This window comes from Oncorhynchus keta, chromosome 10 (genome assembly GCF_023373465.1).
Source record: "Oncorhynchus keta strain PuntledgeMale-10-30-2019 chromosome 10, Oket_V2, whole genome shotgun sequence".
Classification (NCBI taxonomy): Eukaryota; Metazoa; Chordata; class Actinopteri; order Salmoniformes; family Salmonidae; genus Oncorhynchus; species Oncorhynchus keta.
In genome coordinates this window covers 74110385-74126473 of record NC_068430.1, presented here as the reverse complement: position 1 = coordinate 74126473, position 16089 = coordinate 74110385, and the positions used below count along the sequence as shown (strand labels likewise).

At 44.0% G+C, this 16089-nt stretch overlaps 1 pseudogene; it reads left to right on the top strand.

The window, feature by feature from the left end:
• The window catches only part of LOC118389348 (low-density lipoprotein receptor-like), a 21758-nt pseudogene extending 13955 nt beyond the window's left edge, over window positions 1-7803 (top strand).
• The last annotated feature ends 8286 nt before the right edge of the window (window positions 7804-16089 follow it).

Here is a 16089-nt window from a genome sequence, read left to right as displayed (position 1 = left end):
ACACTATGAATTGCCACAACTGACCCCTGACCCTATCTTCTGACCTCTAACCCTGTTTTCCTCCTCCTGTAGACATTGATGAGTGTGCTGACCCAGACACCTGTACCCAGATCTGTGTGAACATCCTGGGAAGTTACAAGTGTGAGTGTGAGGAGGGCTATGAACTGGACCCCAAGACCAAGACCTGCAAGGCTGCCACAGGTACGTGTGAGATGGAGGGACACACTAGCTAAGCTACATTCCGACAGCCACCCCAGCATACCACTTAGAATGGATGCTTGATAGATTGCTTGCTAGTGTGGATATATGAACAGAGCCTTGGGAGCAATTCTGATATAGTCTGAACGAATTAAAGCAAAGAAGAGGTTTCGGTAGCTTCTCTGAGGCCTCATTATTATACAACTTTCTAAATGAGATGTAAATATAGTTAAGTAAAGTGGCAGATTTGAGGCCCACTTTTTTTGACTGGAAATGACAACTTTTAAAATGTGATGTAAACAGTGAGGTAAAGTGGCAGACTTGAGGTCGAAATCTAAAACTAATTGTATGTCTTCCAGGTACTGTCCCCTACCTGTTGTTCACCAACCGCCACGAGGTGAGGAAGATGACTCTGGACCGTAGAGAGTATGTCCCTCTCATCCCCAGACTGAAGAACGTGGTGGCCCTGGACATGGACATGCCTGGACACAAGATCTTCTGGTCTGACCTGTACCACAGGAAGATCTACAGGTGAGGACCTGCTGGGGGAAGGTGTGTGTGTGTGTGTGTGTGTGTGTGTGTGTGTGTGTGTGTGTGTGTGTGTGTGTGTGTGTGTGTGTGTGTGTGTGTGTGTATATATATATCTGCAAACAGACAATATACAGTATTTGTTAGTTAAACAAACATCTATTTTGTCCTGCACCCTTCCCCAGCGCCGACATGAACTTGGCAGGGAACTCCTCCCCACATGTGGGGCACAACGTGGTGATTGACAGCCAGATGGAGGTGCCGGAGTGCCTGGCCGTCGACTGGATTCACGGTAACATCTATTGGACGGACAGTGAGCTCCAGACCATCTCCGTGGCAACCACGGACGGAACACGGCGAAAGACACTGATCAGCGAAGGACTGGAGAAACCAAGAAGCATCGTGGTGGATCCAGCCAATAAGTAAGAAACTTGGGATTTGATTGATTGATTTTATTAACCTTGTTTTCATCAGTATCATGCTCAATAATTGGGCGTTGACTGCCATGAAAAGCAAAAGATAAATCTTCGACTGGTTCTTTTGTTGTCGTGTGTGTATTGGAATAATAGAATGAGTGAGGATCTCTTTGTCTGTGTGTCTGAAACATGGCAGAAGCTCAACGTGTGTGTGTGTGTCTGTGTGTGTGTGTGTCTGTGTGTGTCTGTGTGTGTGTGTGTGTGTCTGTGTGTGTGTGTGTGTGTGTGTGTGTGTGTGTGTGTGTGTGTGTGTGTGTGTGTGTGTGTGTGTGTGTGTGTGTGTCTGTGTGTGTGTGTGTGTGTGTGTGTGTGTGTGTGTGTGTGTGTGTGTGTGTGTGTCTGTGTGTGTGTGTGTGTGTGTCTGTGTGTGTGTGATTTTCTCTAAAGACCTCCAGATGTTGTGCTGAAGTGTGTTTGAGGTCGGAGTTTTGACTGACGGTACTGTGTCTGTTTCCAGCTTCATGTACTGGACTGACTGGGGCAACGAGGCCAAGATCGAGAAGAGTGGGCTGAACGGAGCCGACCGCGTCGCCTTGGTAACGGACAACATCATGTGGCCCAACGGCATCACTCTTGGTAAGAAGAGTCCACTGATTGGACACTGCAATATAGTGATGTGCGATTGGACACATTGTAATTTGCTGTCTCACATGATTCTTATACTCGTATACAGAACAGTTGAGATTTTGTGTTGTGTTATTGTTGGAAGTTCTATCATACTGTAGGTGTACAATATTTACATTCAAATAATCTGCCTCGTTATCAGGCGTGGAAGCGTTGTTTATAAGTGAATGATTATACAGTTGGATTTCTCTAACGCTCCCTGCCTCTGGAACAGACATGGTTAACCAGCGTCTGTACTGGGTGGACTCTAAGATGCACACCCTCTCCAGCATCGGAGTAAACGGAGAAGGACGACACACACTCATCTACAACGAGGACAAGCTGGCTCACCCCCTCTCTCTCGCCGTCTTCCAGGTAAATAGTGATGGAATGTGGACATTAAGGTCTCCCTAACCTGAGTTCCATCTGGAGTATAGTTATGGGCAGGTCCTAGAGGAATTGTAGGAAGGGAAAGGGAGACTTAACTGAACCAGTAGAGTCCAGTCCATGTGGACAATGGTTACAATCCAACCTCAGAACCTCCTCTAGATCCCTGGGTCGAGCACCATGGTCTCCCCCCTCTACCCTGGCTGTGGCCCCAGAACCTCCTTTAGGTCCCTGGGTCGAGCACCATGGTCTCCCCCCTCTACCCTGGCTGTGGCCCCAGAACCTCCTTTAGGTCCCTGGGTCGAGCACCATGGTCTCCCCCCTCTACCCTGGCTGTGGCCCCAGAACCTCCTTTAGGTCCCTGGGTCGAGCACCATGGTCTCCCCCCTCTACCCTGGCTGTGGCCCCAGAACCTCCTTTAGGTCCCTGGGTCGAGCACCATGGTCTCCCCCCTCTACCCTGGCTGTGGCCCCAGAACCTCCTTTAGGTCCCTGGGTCGAGCACCATGGTCTCCCCCCTCTACCCTGGCTGTGGCCCCAGAACCTCCTTTAGGTCCCTGGGTCGAGCACCATGGTCTCCCCCCTCCAGCCCACACCAACCTGGCTGTGGTAGCTTTAATTAAAGGGGATTTCCAGGTTGAGTCTTATACACCAGCTCGGTTTATGAGTTTAGCCATGCAGCTAGCCAGCTTTAGCTGTATTACAGAAATCCATCCATGTAGCTGCTGAATGGAGACCAAACTGATCTTACAGTATCCAGGTCATAGGAGGTTAATAAGCCCCATATCTGAAACTGTTGTTTTCCACCAGATACATACATTAAGTCTTTGTTTGTGGATGGATTTGTAAGTACGCTATGTACTGACTCTGATATGCTATGTACTGACTCTGATATGCTATGTACTGACTCTGATATGCTATGTACTGACTCTGATATGCTATGTACTGACTCTGATATGCTATGTACTGACTCTGATATGCTATGTACTGACTCTGATATACTATGTACTGACTCTGATATGCTATGTACTGACTCTGATATGCTATGTACTGACTCTGATATGCTATGTACTGACTATGACAGTTGTTAACATTAATATGCCCCTGACTATGTACAGTTGGTTAACTCTGATACTGGATGTACTGACTATGTACAGTTGGTTAACATTAAGTACTGGATGTACTGACTATGTACAGTTGGTTAACTTTAAGTACTGTATGTACTGATTATGTACAGTTGGTTAACATTAAGTACTGTATGTACTGACTATGTACAGTTGGTTAATATTAAGTACTGGATGTACTGACTATGTACAGTTGGTTAACATTAAGTACTGGATGTACTGACTATGTACAGTTGGTTAACTTTAAGTACTGGATGTACTGACTATGTACAGTTGGTTAACTTTAAGTACTGTATGTACTGACTATGTACAGTTGGTTAACATTAAGTACTGTATGTACTGACTATGTACAGTTGGTTAACATTAAGTACTGTATGTACTGACTATGTACAGTTGGTTAACTTTAAGTACTGTATGTACTGACTATGTACAGTTGGTTAACATTAAGTACTGTATGTACTGACTATGTACAGTTGGTTAACATTAAGTACTGTATGTACTGACTATGTACAGTTGGTTAACATTAAGTACTGTATGTACTGACTATGTACAGTTGGTTAACTGTGTGTACAGTATGTACTGACTATGTACAGTTGGTTAACTGTAAGTACTGTATGTACTGACTATGTACAGTTGGTTAACTTAAGTACAGTATGTACTGACTATGTATAGTTGGTTAATATTAAGTACTGTATGTACTGACTATGTACAGTTGGTTAACATTAAGTACTGTATGTACTGACTATGTACAGTTGGTTAACTGTGTGTACAGTATGTACTGACTATGTACAGTTGGTTAACTTAAGTACTGTATGTACTGACTATGTATAGTTGGTTAACTGTGTGTACAGTATGTACTGACTATGTATAGTTGGTTAACTTGTGTACAGTATGTACTGGACTATGGGCGACATAGTTGGTTAACATTAAGTACTGACATCATGTACATGTACAGTTGGTTAACATTAAGTACTGTATGTACTGACTATGTACAGTTGGTTAATAAAACTGTATGTACTGACAAAGTTGGTTAACATTAAGTACTGTATGTACTGACTATGTATCAGTTGGTTAACTGTGTGTACAGTATGTACTGACTATGTACAGTTGGTTAACTGTGTGTACAGTATGTACTGACTATGTATAGTTGGTTAACTGTGTGTACAGTATGTACTGACTATGTATAGTTGGTTAACTTTAAGTACTGTATGTACTGACTATGTACAGTTGGTTAACTGTGTGTACAGTATGTACTGACTATGTATAGTTGGTTAACTTTGTGTACAGTATGTACTGACTATGTACAGTTGGTTAACTTTGTGTACTGTATGTACTGACTATATACAGTTGGTTAACTTTGTGTACTGACTATGTACAGTTGGTTAACCTAGTTTTTCTTCCTGTCTCTCTTTTTTCTGGTTTCTCTCATTTGTTTCACAGGAGAAAGTATTCTGGACCGACATGGGCGACAGAGCGGTCATGAGCGCCAACCGCCTGACAGGAAATGACATCACTGTACTGGCGGAGGACCTGTTGCAGCCAGAGGACATCATTGTATACCACAACCTCAAGCAGCCCATCGGTATGGCAACGCACGCTTTTTAAAAACATAACAAATCTAACATGAATAACTGTAATTAACTTTAAAAGCTGAATCAGGTGGTCTAACACTCACTCTCTCACCCTTCTCTCTCTCTCTCTCTCTCTCTCTCTCTCTCTCTCTCTCCTCTCTCTCTCTCTCTCTCTCTTCTCTTCTCTTCTCTTCTCTCTCTCTCTCTCTCTCTTCTCTCTCTCTCTCTCCCTCTCTCTCTCTCCTATAGGAAAGAACTGGTGCACAGAGAAAACTTTGTGAATGGAGGTTGTGAGTTCCTATGTCTACCTGCTCCCCAGATCAACCAACACTCCCCCAAATACACCTGTGCCTGTCCTGATCACATGACCCTCGGCCTGGACATGAGGAAGTGTGTGGCAGGTATGTGTTTTCCTCTGTCGAACCCTATGGAACTTTAGAGGAGAAGGTGCAACTATTGCCCTTTATACCCCTTTCCTGCAGTCAAATGACCAGATCGCCCTCCTCATGGGTGGAATGTTATTCATATCTTCATTATTAATCATCATTAAAATCTGTTTAAGACCAAATATTTTGTAGTTAAAAGCTAGTTCAAAAGCCAATGGATGTCAGTGTTAGTGTTTATCCTTACACTCACTGTTCATGGTCATTGAACCTTTTCTCAAACTAACTGACACGTTCTTGTGTGTCTAACCTCTAACCTTTGGTGACCTTTAACCCCATCTCTTATCTCAACAGCTCCAACAACTACCGCTCCCCACCACTCCCAAAACTGCAGCTCCCATCCCTACCAGGGCCCCAACCAAACAGCCAGCTGGCCCCACTTCCACCACAACTACAACAACTACAACTCCTCCTCCGCCCGCCGGCCCAGCCTCAGGACCCTGATAGGTCCTCGACCACTCACAGTCCACAGGAAACTGCGGTCACAGGTCAAAGTGGCTATGTTGCCATGCCCAAAGTAGCTGAGGCATCACACCATACTGTGCTCTACATTGTCTTACCTATCAGTGAGTATTTTACCTTGTAGTATCAGCATAATGTCTAGTGCACTGATAAATACAGTAGTACTGTAGTAACCTACTCTCTGTTTATGTGTTGACTTATGTGTTGATATACACTGAGTGTACAAAACATTAGGAACACCTGCTCTTTCCATGAGACTGACCAGGTGAAAGCTATGATCCCTTATTTATGTTATGTGTTAAATCCACTTCAATCAGTGTAGATGAAGGGGAGGAGACAAGCCTTGAGACATTTGAGACATGGATTGTGTACGTGTGCCATTCAGAGGGTGAATGGGCAAGACAAATGTTTAAGTGCTTTGAACGGGGTATAGTAGTAGGTGCCAGGTGCACCGGTTTGAGTGTGTCAAGAACTGCAACGCTCTGGGTTTTTGACTCTTAACCGTTTTCCATGTGTATCAAGAATGGTCCACTAACCAAAGGACATCCAGCCAACTTGACACAACTGTGGGAAGCATTAGAGTCAACATGGGCCAGCCTCCCTGTGGAACGCTTTCGACACCTTGTAGGGTCAATGCCCGACGAATTGAGGCTGTTCTGATGGCAAAGGGGGGTGTAACTCAATATTAGGAAGGTGTTTCTAATGTTTTGTACACTCAATAAAACACGTATTATTGTAAAAGTTAAACTGGCTTTACCTACCATACTTTATCAACAACAACAATTACAACAACAAGAACTGACCTTTGACCCCCTATCTCCTCTCTCCAGTGATGATGTGCCTGGTGCTGTTTGGTGCAGTGTTGCTATGGAGACACTGGAGGCTGAAGAACACCAACACCATCCACTTTGACAACCCCGTGTACCAGAAGACCACAGAGGACGAGTTGCACATCTGTAGAAACCACAGCCAGGACGGATACACCTACCCACAGGTACTGTCACCTAGCAACCTACCAAGCAACCCAGTCACTGTCTTATTACTTATGTAGACTACACGTGTCACCAGGGTTAGAGTTCATTCCATTTAAATTCTCATACTGTGTTGAGATCAATTCCATTTCGATTAAGTGAAATAATGGGATGAATTGCCCATTGTTTTCCTATGTGGAGTTGCAATCCACTTGACCCCAATCCTGCAGGTGTTCTGCAGTGGCTAATAGAAAGCATGTGACTGTTGATTATGGTATAGCCTATGAAATACTGCATGTAGTGGTTTTCAGTGTTGTATGACTTTGTGTTTATGGTTATTTTCTGTCTCCCCTCACAGAGACAGATGGTGAGCCTGGAAGAAGACCTGGCATGACTAGTAGAAGAAGAAGAACAAGTGGATATGAAGAATTGTATTTAAAGAGAGATTGTTGTTTGAAAAAGTGACAAACATAAACCGATGGAGGTCATTTTAACCCTAATGCTACTGACACGTCCTTTCCAATCCTATGATGATGACCTCATCTCGATGACCTAAGTTCCTGGCTTCCTGTTCCGAAGATTCCGTTCTGACCTCAACACTGTGCTTCCATCCAAGACGAAGAAGAAGGAAAAAAGAAACTCAGAAAGAATAACTTGGTTGCCGTGGAAACCAACCCCCAAAAAAAGGAATGGAAGAAGAAGAAACATATACAAACGGAATCACACAAAAAAAATGGCTTGGTAGCGTTGTGGTCTCGAACACAACCCTAAAGAGAAAAAAACGTCTGGAGGCCATTTTGTCAAACATCGGAAGGACTTGAAAATGAAAGACACAGTAAATGCACAGTTGGACTGTAGTCGTCCGTTCTTTCATAATGTAAGAGTTCTTACCTAGGTGGCCTGGTCCCAAATGTATGTATTTTAGGCTAACTCCTCGTCAGAGAGATGAATAAATGTCTAAGCACATAATGCACAGATTTGGTACCAGGCTAGGTCCTGGACCTTGGCTCTTTGACACAAGGAAGTTCAAAACGACAACCATCTAAACAGCTTAACTTTGTTTGTTTTTGTTACATATCACTTAGCAGCTCTTTTGTAAATGAGTGTACATTTGGCTACTTACTGTAAAATAGGCAAACTTTTGTTCTAATGTTGCATAAGATTGTGCATAGCACTGTACAGAAGACGTCCTACACTTCCAAGCCATTTGATTCTTGAGTTCAGTTGGATCCCACTTCCTTTGTCAGCCTGACGAAAGCACTAGAAAACACAATTAGCACGACATGAAGGATGTGTTGAAGATTGTGGGTTTAAAACTGGCTGCAGTCAAAAAGCTGTCTTGTCATATCTTTTGAAGGTCGAAAACGGTACCTAGTTTGTATGTTTATGGTGTACTTAACAATGGACATGGAGACCTCTGGATGGCCTTACCATCTGACATTGACACATGCACGTGCCTAGTCACTTAGCACCGAACATCACCACATCTTAAAGTGGAGACTTTCCCAGGGGGACATTGAACTATGGTGTGACACTACTCTGAGCTGAAACGTGTGAGTGAGTTGTGAGTTGTCGCCCTACTCTGAGCTGAAACGTGTGAGTTGTCGGCCCTACTCTGAGCTGAACTCGTGTGAGTTGTTGTCGGCCCTACTCTGAGCTGAAACGTGTGAGTTGTCGGCCCTAGCTCTGAGCTGAAACGTGTGAGTTGTCGGCCCTACTCTGAGCTGAAACGTGTGAGTTGTCGGCCCTACTCTGAGCTGAAACGTGTGAGTTGTCGGCCCTACTCTGAGCTGAAACGTGTGAGTTGTCGGCCCTACTCTGAGCTGAAACGTGTGAGTTGTCGGCCCTACTCTGAGCTGAAACGTGTGAGTTGTCGGCCCTACTCTGAGCTGAAACGTGTGAGTTGTCGGCCCTACTCTGAGCTGAAACGTGTGAGTTGTCGGCACTAATCAGAGCTGAAACCTTTGAGTTGTCATTGGTCTCTTTACATATTGGTGCCTTTGCCATCATCAATGCAAGCATTTCTATACTCACTCCAGCAATGTGTGTAATGTCTAGTGACGTACATGTTCTTACGGTATGTGGTATACAGTGTCTAGAAGAGCCCAAATGCCTTATGACCTCCTTTCACTATAGTCAACTATAGCTGACATGATAGTTCTCTTGCCTTGGCACGTAGTAGTTGAATGCTAGTTGAAGGCCAGCAGCTGAATGCGAGTTGAAGGCCAGCAGCTGAATGCGAGTTGAAGGCCAGCAGCTGAATGCGAGTTGAAGGCCAGCAGCTGAATGCGAGTTGAAGGCCAGCAGCTGAATGCGAGTTGAAGGCCAGCAGCTGAATGCGAGTTGAAGGCCAGCAGCTGAATGCGAGTTGAAGGCCAGCAGCTGAATGCGAGTTGAAGGCCAGCAGCTGAATGCGAGTTGAAGGCCAGCAGCTGAATGCGAGTTGAAGGCCAGCAGCTGAATGCGCCAGCAGCTGAATGCTAGTTGAAGGCCAGCAGCTGAATGCGAAGGCCAGCAGCTGAATGAAGGCCAGCAGCTGAATGCGAGTTGAAGGCCAGCAGCTGAATGCTAGTTGAAGGCCAGCAGCTGAATGCTAGTTGAAGGCCAGCAGCTGAATGCTAATTGAAGGCCAGCAGCTGAATGCTAATTGAAGGCCAGCAGCTGAATGCTAATTGAAGGCCAGCAGCTGAATGCTAATTGGAGACCAGCAGCTGAATGCTAGTTGAAGGCCAGTAGCTGAATGCTAGTTGAAGGCCAGCAGCTGAATGCTAGTTGAAGGCCAGTAGCTGAATGCTAGTTGAAGGCCAGTAGCTGAATGCTAGTTGAAGGCCAGCAGCTGAATGCTAGTTGAAGGCCAGCAGTTCAATGCTAGTTGAAGGCCAGTAGTTCAATGCTAGTTGAAGGCCAGCAGCTGAATGCTAGTTGAAGACCAGTAGCTGAAGGCTAGTTGAAGGACCAGCAACTGAAGGCTAGTTGAAGGCCAACTAAAAGCCACTGGTTTATGTCTGTATGCTGCTCACTGTTCTAAAGAGTTAAGCCATGAAGAAAACACCTTCCGTCTGATTTTTTGAAGGCCAGTAGCTGATTGAGGTGGAAACCAGCTGACAAAATAAATGATGTCTGTATGAATGATGTTAAATGACATCCTGGTATGATATGAAGATACTAATTATTATTTTAAATGAGAATATGTATATAGTTTGTATGTTTCTGTAAATACTACATCCTCAGTTCACTGTGGTATCACCCTGTTCATTTTGTACATTTTAAAACGTGAAAAATGTTGTACATATTACAGATATGTTTTATTTATTTATATATATATACACATGTATAAATATCTTGATTGGATGTTTTATTTTCCTAAGCTCTCGTGTCTACTGTGAATGGTTACACAGTTGTTAATACTGTCCCATCATCATAACCAACCAACCAATGTTCATTATCTTGATTCATTATCCATTGAATCATTATCTTGGTTGTGTGAATGACACTGCTGGTTCTGAACAACAGTGTAAAGTTCAGATCCATATATAGACCTACATCTATGGTTCAGGTGAAGTTGATGTTTGTTCTGTTATATGTTTTCATTCACAGCTGATTGAAGATCTTACATTTTATAGACTAAATTGCCCCCGTTGTGCAGTGTTTTATGACATCAGTTGTGGTGTGTAAAGCACAATGTTGTGTATCACCCTAAGATGTACGAGTCCACAGGACAGAGCACCAACTGCAGCTTGCCTGGTACATGCAAATTGCTCTTCTTGTTGAGTCTAAATCTTCCTGTTCAGAGAATCCAATCTCAAAGTGACCATTGTATAGTTTGTGTTGTGATTATTTTGTTTAATAAAAGATAAATAATGATCAAGTTTTCTGTCACGTCTCTTTCGTCCCACTGCACAGATACGGTCTTCTCGGAACGGCTGTGTCATCGTTAGAACCTGTACTTAACGTTCTAGCCACTGAACATACTGTATTACTCATCCCGTTCCTGATAACGGTGGGAAGCCAATCTAATAAGGCTTTTTGATGTAGGCCTTCAGTTTCACTGTTTTCTGGGGGCGAAGGCCTAAGCTACAACTTATTTTTGTTCTCGGTCAGTTGTTGTTAATGTTTCATAAAGTAGTTTTTTGTGCTCAGTATTGTATTCAGTCTCTCTGACATCCTCTCCTTCCTGCCAGTGTGATTCACAAAGCCTTTTACCACCAGTGTAAGTCCAGCTTTTGTTATCACGTGTCAAGGTGAAGATGCAGCAAGGTATCAAATAAATGGAGCCGGCACACTCAAACTCCACCACGCATCTGTTCATAAACAATGTTTCATCAGGACCTGATGAAGATCCTTGCAGGAACTAAACGTTGTGGTTAGAACGTTGGGCCAGTAACCGAAAGGTTTCTGGATCGAATCCCGAGCTAACGAGGTAAAAATCTGTCGTTCTGCCCCTGAACAAACAACTGAACCTTATTCCCCGGTTGGCTGTCATTGTAAAAAATAATGTGTTTTTAACTGACGTGCCTAGTTAAATAAAGGTTAATAAATAAATAAATAAATAAATAAATAGGTGAAGCTTCTGAGTGCCGGTTCTTTATTGTATACCAACTGTTTTCAGCCCTGCACCCAACCTATTTATTAACATTTACTTAACTAGGAAAGTACGTTATGAACAAATTCTTACTGATGAAACATGTCAGTTTGATTACACTTGACTACTAATAAGGAATGCAATGTGCAGGCTGTGTGTTTTAAGCTAATTTAAACACATGTTTTTATTCTCACTTAGAGAATATTCCACTTGGATTACCATTGTGGGAGTAATGCAGTGTTGAGAACAGCCGAGAACTTTGGTCTAACATTTCCTGCCCCAATATGTCAAGGTCACACAATTCTATTCTATGATAATCCTGTCATTCCCTGTGAACAATTAAGTTGCTGACTTGTGACAAGGACGTTTACGATGAAGTCCTTGCGACCCAAATTCTCCTTTACAATTCTCCAGTCATTTTCATTATACAATAGAGTTTGGATGTATTTGTAACAAGGAAATTAGGACATTTTGGAAAGTCATAAGGCCCTCAGAAAGAACCCTCCAGTCAAGAAAGACTCAACTGTACTGTATGTGTAATATCATGCTCCTGAAAGCCTCAAACTGGATAGCTAGGGATAAACTCATATTATACTCACTGCAGTATTACAGGGTATTTCAGTAACCTCACTGAAATGGGTTATTTAGGACAATTACAGTGTGGAGAGATTGATGAATGTGCACATTGTCGCGTTTCATGTTCTCTTTTAAAGTGGTTCATTGGGAACCACCCAAAGTGTACAGTTGGTCTTCACTTTCAAAGGGAAACACCATGACTTTGCAATTATGTTTTGATTCAAGTTACAGGACATTGGTTTCCCTGAGTCATCACTTGTCTTTGCAATGGAAAATGTGACAGGTAAGGAAGGACGTATTCCAGGGTGTATAAACGTTGTGTATAAAGGTGTTTCTTTTAACTCTGGTTTTGTGAGGAATTGCCAGTAGACCTACAAATCTAAGTGTATTTCCATCCGGACTTCAGATAAAATGCATAATGTGATACAAAGTTGTGGAGATCAGACAACAACAAAAACATGGATTGATCTGGCTGAGAGACTACCCATACATTTCCCCCAGAACATGGAATTACACACATGGGTGAGTTCTAGAGTCTAACTGTAGAACTGTCTGTAGTGCAGATGGTCTCAAATACAGACACACCCAAACAAACTACAGACAACATCCTGTCATCATTTAACATCATCCATAATTAATCCATAATGATGGGTGTTCCCTCTATCCTCCAACTCTTCCCTCTATACACCAGAGACTCATTCAGCACTCTACTTGCATAATGGAACAGAGAGAGAGTTCCGGAACAGGGGGATTAAGATGTGGAATCAACCACCATAGTGAGTTGTGGGAAGTTGTGGGAAGAGAATCTACACTTATAGCCCTCCACTGAAATCAGAAGAGAACTCAGCAACATTACAGTCTTTGGTTCAAGATTGCTTTAACAGCTGGAGACGTTTACTTGGAACCTAAACCAGAGAGGGAGCAGGGATTGGACAAACAAAGATCACACCACCAGTGGAGTGTATTCATTTACATTGAAGTCATTTAGCAGACGCTCTTATCCAGAGCGACTTACAAATTGGTGCATTCACCTTATGACATCCAGTGGAACAGCCACTTTACAATAGTGCATCTAAATCTTAAAAGGGGAGGGGGTGAGAAGGATTACTTATCCTATCCTAGGTATTCCTTAAAGAGGTGGGGTTTCAGGTGTCTCCGGAAGGTGGTGATTGACTCCGCTGTCCTGGCGTCGTGAGGGAGTTTGTTCCACCATTGGGGGGCCAGAGCAGCGAACAGTTTTGACTGGGCTGAGCGGGAACTGTACTTCCTCAGTGGTAGGGAGGCGAGCAGGCCAGAGGTGGATGAACGCAGTGCCCTTGTTTGGGTGTAGGGCCTGATCAGAGCCTGGAGGTACTGAGGTGCCGTTCCCCTCACAGCTCCGTAGGCAAGCACCATGGTCTTGTATTCATGGATACCCAGGGGAGCCAGGCTTCTCCAAAAATGTACAGATTATTTATTTACTTATTTTCAAATAATTTATCTTTCGTCTCTCTGTTTCATAATTTTCCTTTAATTCGCAAGAGGCTGAATGTATCTCACCGGAGAGTGTGCCCCTCTGTCTCTGTATGTGTAGGCCATCTATCTGATTCTGTCTGGTCCAAAAGGGTATGACATTATTGCCGCCCGTAGCGTTGAACGCAAGGGAAGCCAGTGAGCATTTGGCCTCCCTTGACCCCTAAAACGTGTCAAGGGAAGCCAGTTTGGATTTGGCATCACTCCTATCAAATTCATTGAGAGCATACGTCATTGACAGAAACAACTTGAATTGTTGCGTCTCATTGTGTTGTCCTCCGGTGGCTATAGCTAGCTAGAATAGTCTGTTTCCTAAATTAGCCATGGATGGAGATAGGGATACTTAATTCTCTGTACTGGCAAATGATTATAATTGCGATTCTGATCCCACCATAAATTCATACATTGTGTCCCTGGCCTGAGAGGATGGACGTTCAACATTTAGCTAGTAGGTTAATGTTATCCAGCTGGCCTGGCGCATCATTGCCCATGAAAGGAAGTCAGGATAGCGAGCATTTTAGCCAGGTAGGCTAGGACAACAAAATATATGGTACTGTATGACAGAGTCACAGACCATTTAGGAAACATGAAAGAGAGGAGGATGGCATTGGCATTTGTCTACAAGTAGGCTGAATCAAAACACACACACACACACACCAGAACCATGAACAGCCACATCATATTTACTGTAGCTTACATTGATTGGACTAAATGTTTGTGGTATATTTTAGTTGTCACTGTATTAGATGTAGGTGGTTAGATGATGTTTACATGTTGAAGGTGAAATGGTGCTGAATAGTGGAGGCAGCAACTGTTTTTTAGAGCTGGATGCGGTAAATCAATAGTTCCCAAAATGGTGGAAACATGAACTTGCTCATCAAACAACACTGTTTCACGAATCATCAGTGACATGGCAAGAGATGTTTTACAGCTGGATGGGTCAACAGACAAGCCAGGACAGCTCTGGTATATGTCTGTTACAGCTGGATGGGTCAACAGATGTGTCGGGCCTGGCACAGCTCCTGGTATATGTCTGTTACAGCTGGATGAGTCAACAGACGTGTCAGGGCCTGGCACAGCTCTGGGTATATGTCTGTTACAGCTGGATGAGTCAACAGACGTGTCAGGGCCTGGCACAGCTCCTGGTATATGTCTGTTACAGCTGGATGAGTCAACAGATGTGTCGGGCCTGGCACAGCTCCTGGTATATGTCTGTTACAGCTGGATGAGTCAACAGATGTGTCGGGCCTGGCACAGCTCCTGGTATATGTCTGTTACAGCTGGATGAGTCAACAGATGTGATCGGGCCTGGGCCTGGCTGTTACAGCTCTGTTACAGCTGGATGGGTCAACAGATGTGGCTCCTGGTATATGTCTGTTACAGCTGGATGAGTCAACAGATGTGTCGGGCCTGGCACAGCTCCTGGTATATGTCTGTTACAGCTGGATGAGTACAGATGTGTCTGGATGGTATATGTCTGTTACAGCTGGATGAGTCAACAGATGTGTCGGGCCTGGCACAGCTCCTGGTATATGTCTGTTACAGCTTGGGTCAGCTGGATGGGTCTGTTAAGCAGATGATGTGTCGGGCCTGGCACAGCTCCTGGTATATGTCTGTTACAGCTGGATGAGTCAACAGATGTGTCGGGCCTGGCACAGCTCCTGGTATATGTCCAACAGTTACAGCTGGATGGGTCAACAGATGTGTATATGTCGGGCCTGGCACAGCTCCTGGTATATGTCCTGGTATATGTCCGTTACAGCTGGATGGGTCAACAGACGTGGAGGGCCTGGCACAGCTCCTGGTATATGTCTGTTACAGCTGGATGGGTCAACAGACGTGGAGGGCCTGGCACAGCTCCTGGTATATGTCTGTTACAGCTGGATGAGTCAACAGATGTGTCGGGCCTGGCACAGCTCCTGGTATATGTCTGTTACAGCTGGATGAATCAACAGATATGTCTGTTACGTGGAGGGCCTGGCACACAGCTCCTGGTATATGTCCGTTACAGCTGGATGAGTCAACAGACGTGGAGGGCCTGGCACACAGCTCCTGGTATATGTCTGTTACGTTTATGGGGGTCAATTAAGGAAGACATTCTCTTTCTGCAAACCACTGGAAACCAGGACAACAGGAGAGAATATTTTTAAAGTGCTGGACAGCTTTGTGACATCAAATGGACGTTGGTGGTCAAGATGTGTTGGTATCTGTACTGATGGCACAAAAGCCATGACAGGGAGACATAGGGAAGTGGTAAAGTGTGTGCAAGCAGTTGCTCTCGATGCCACGTGGGTACACTGCAGCATCCATCGACATTGCAGAGTTATGTGCATCCTTTAAACCACACCCTTCTCATTAACCTGTGGTGAGTTATTCACCATTTTTGTACTAATAAGGTTTTATATGTAAGATGGCTAAATAAAAGAGCAAAATGATTGATTATTATTATATTATTATTTGTGCCCTGGTCCTATAAGAGCTCTTTGTCACTTCCCATGAGCTGGGTTGTGACAGAATCTAACACTTATGTTTAAGAAATGTATTGTATAGTGTGTGTGTGGCAGACTTACCATGATGGCAAAAAACAATATTTGAGAGTGCGCTGACCCTGGTGCTAGAGGGGGTACAGCTGACCCTGGTGTTAAAGGGGGTACAGC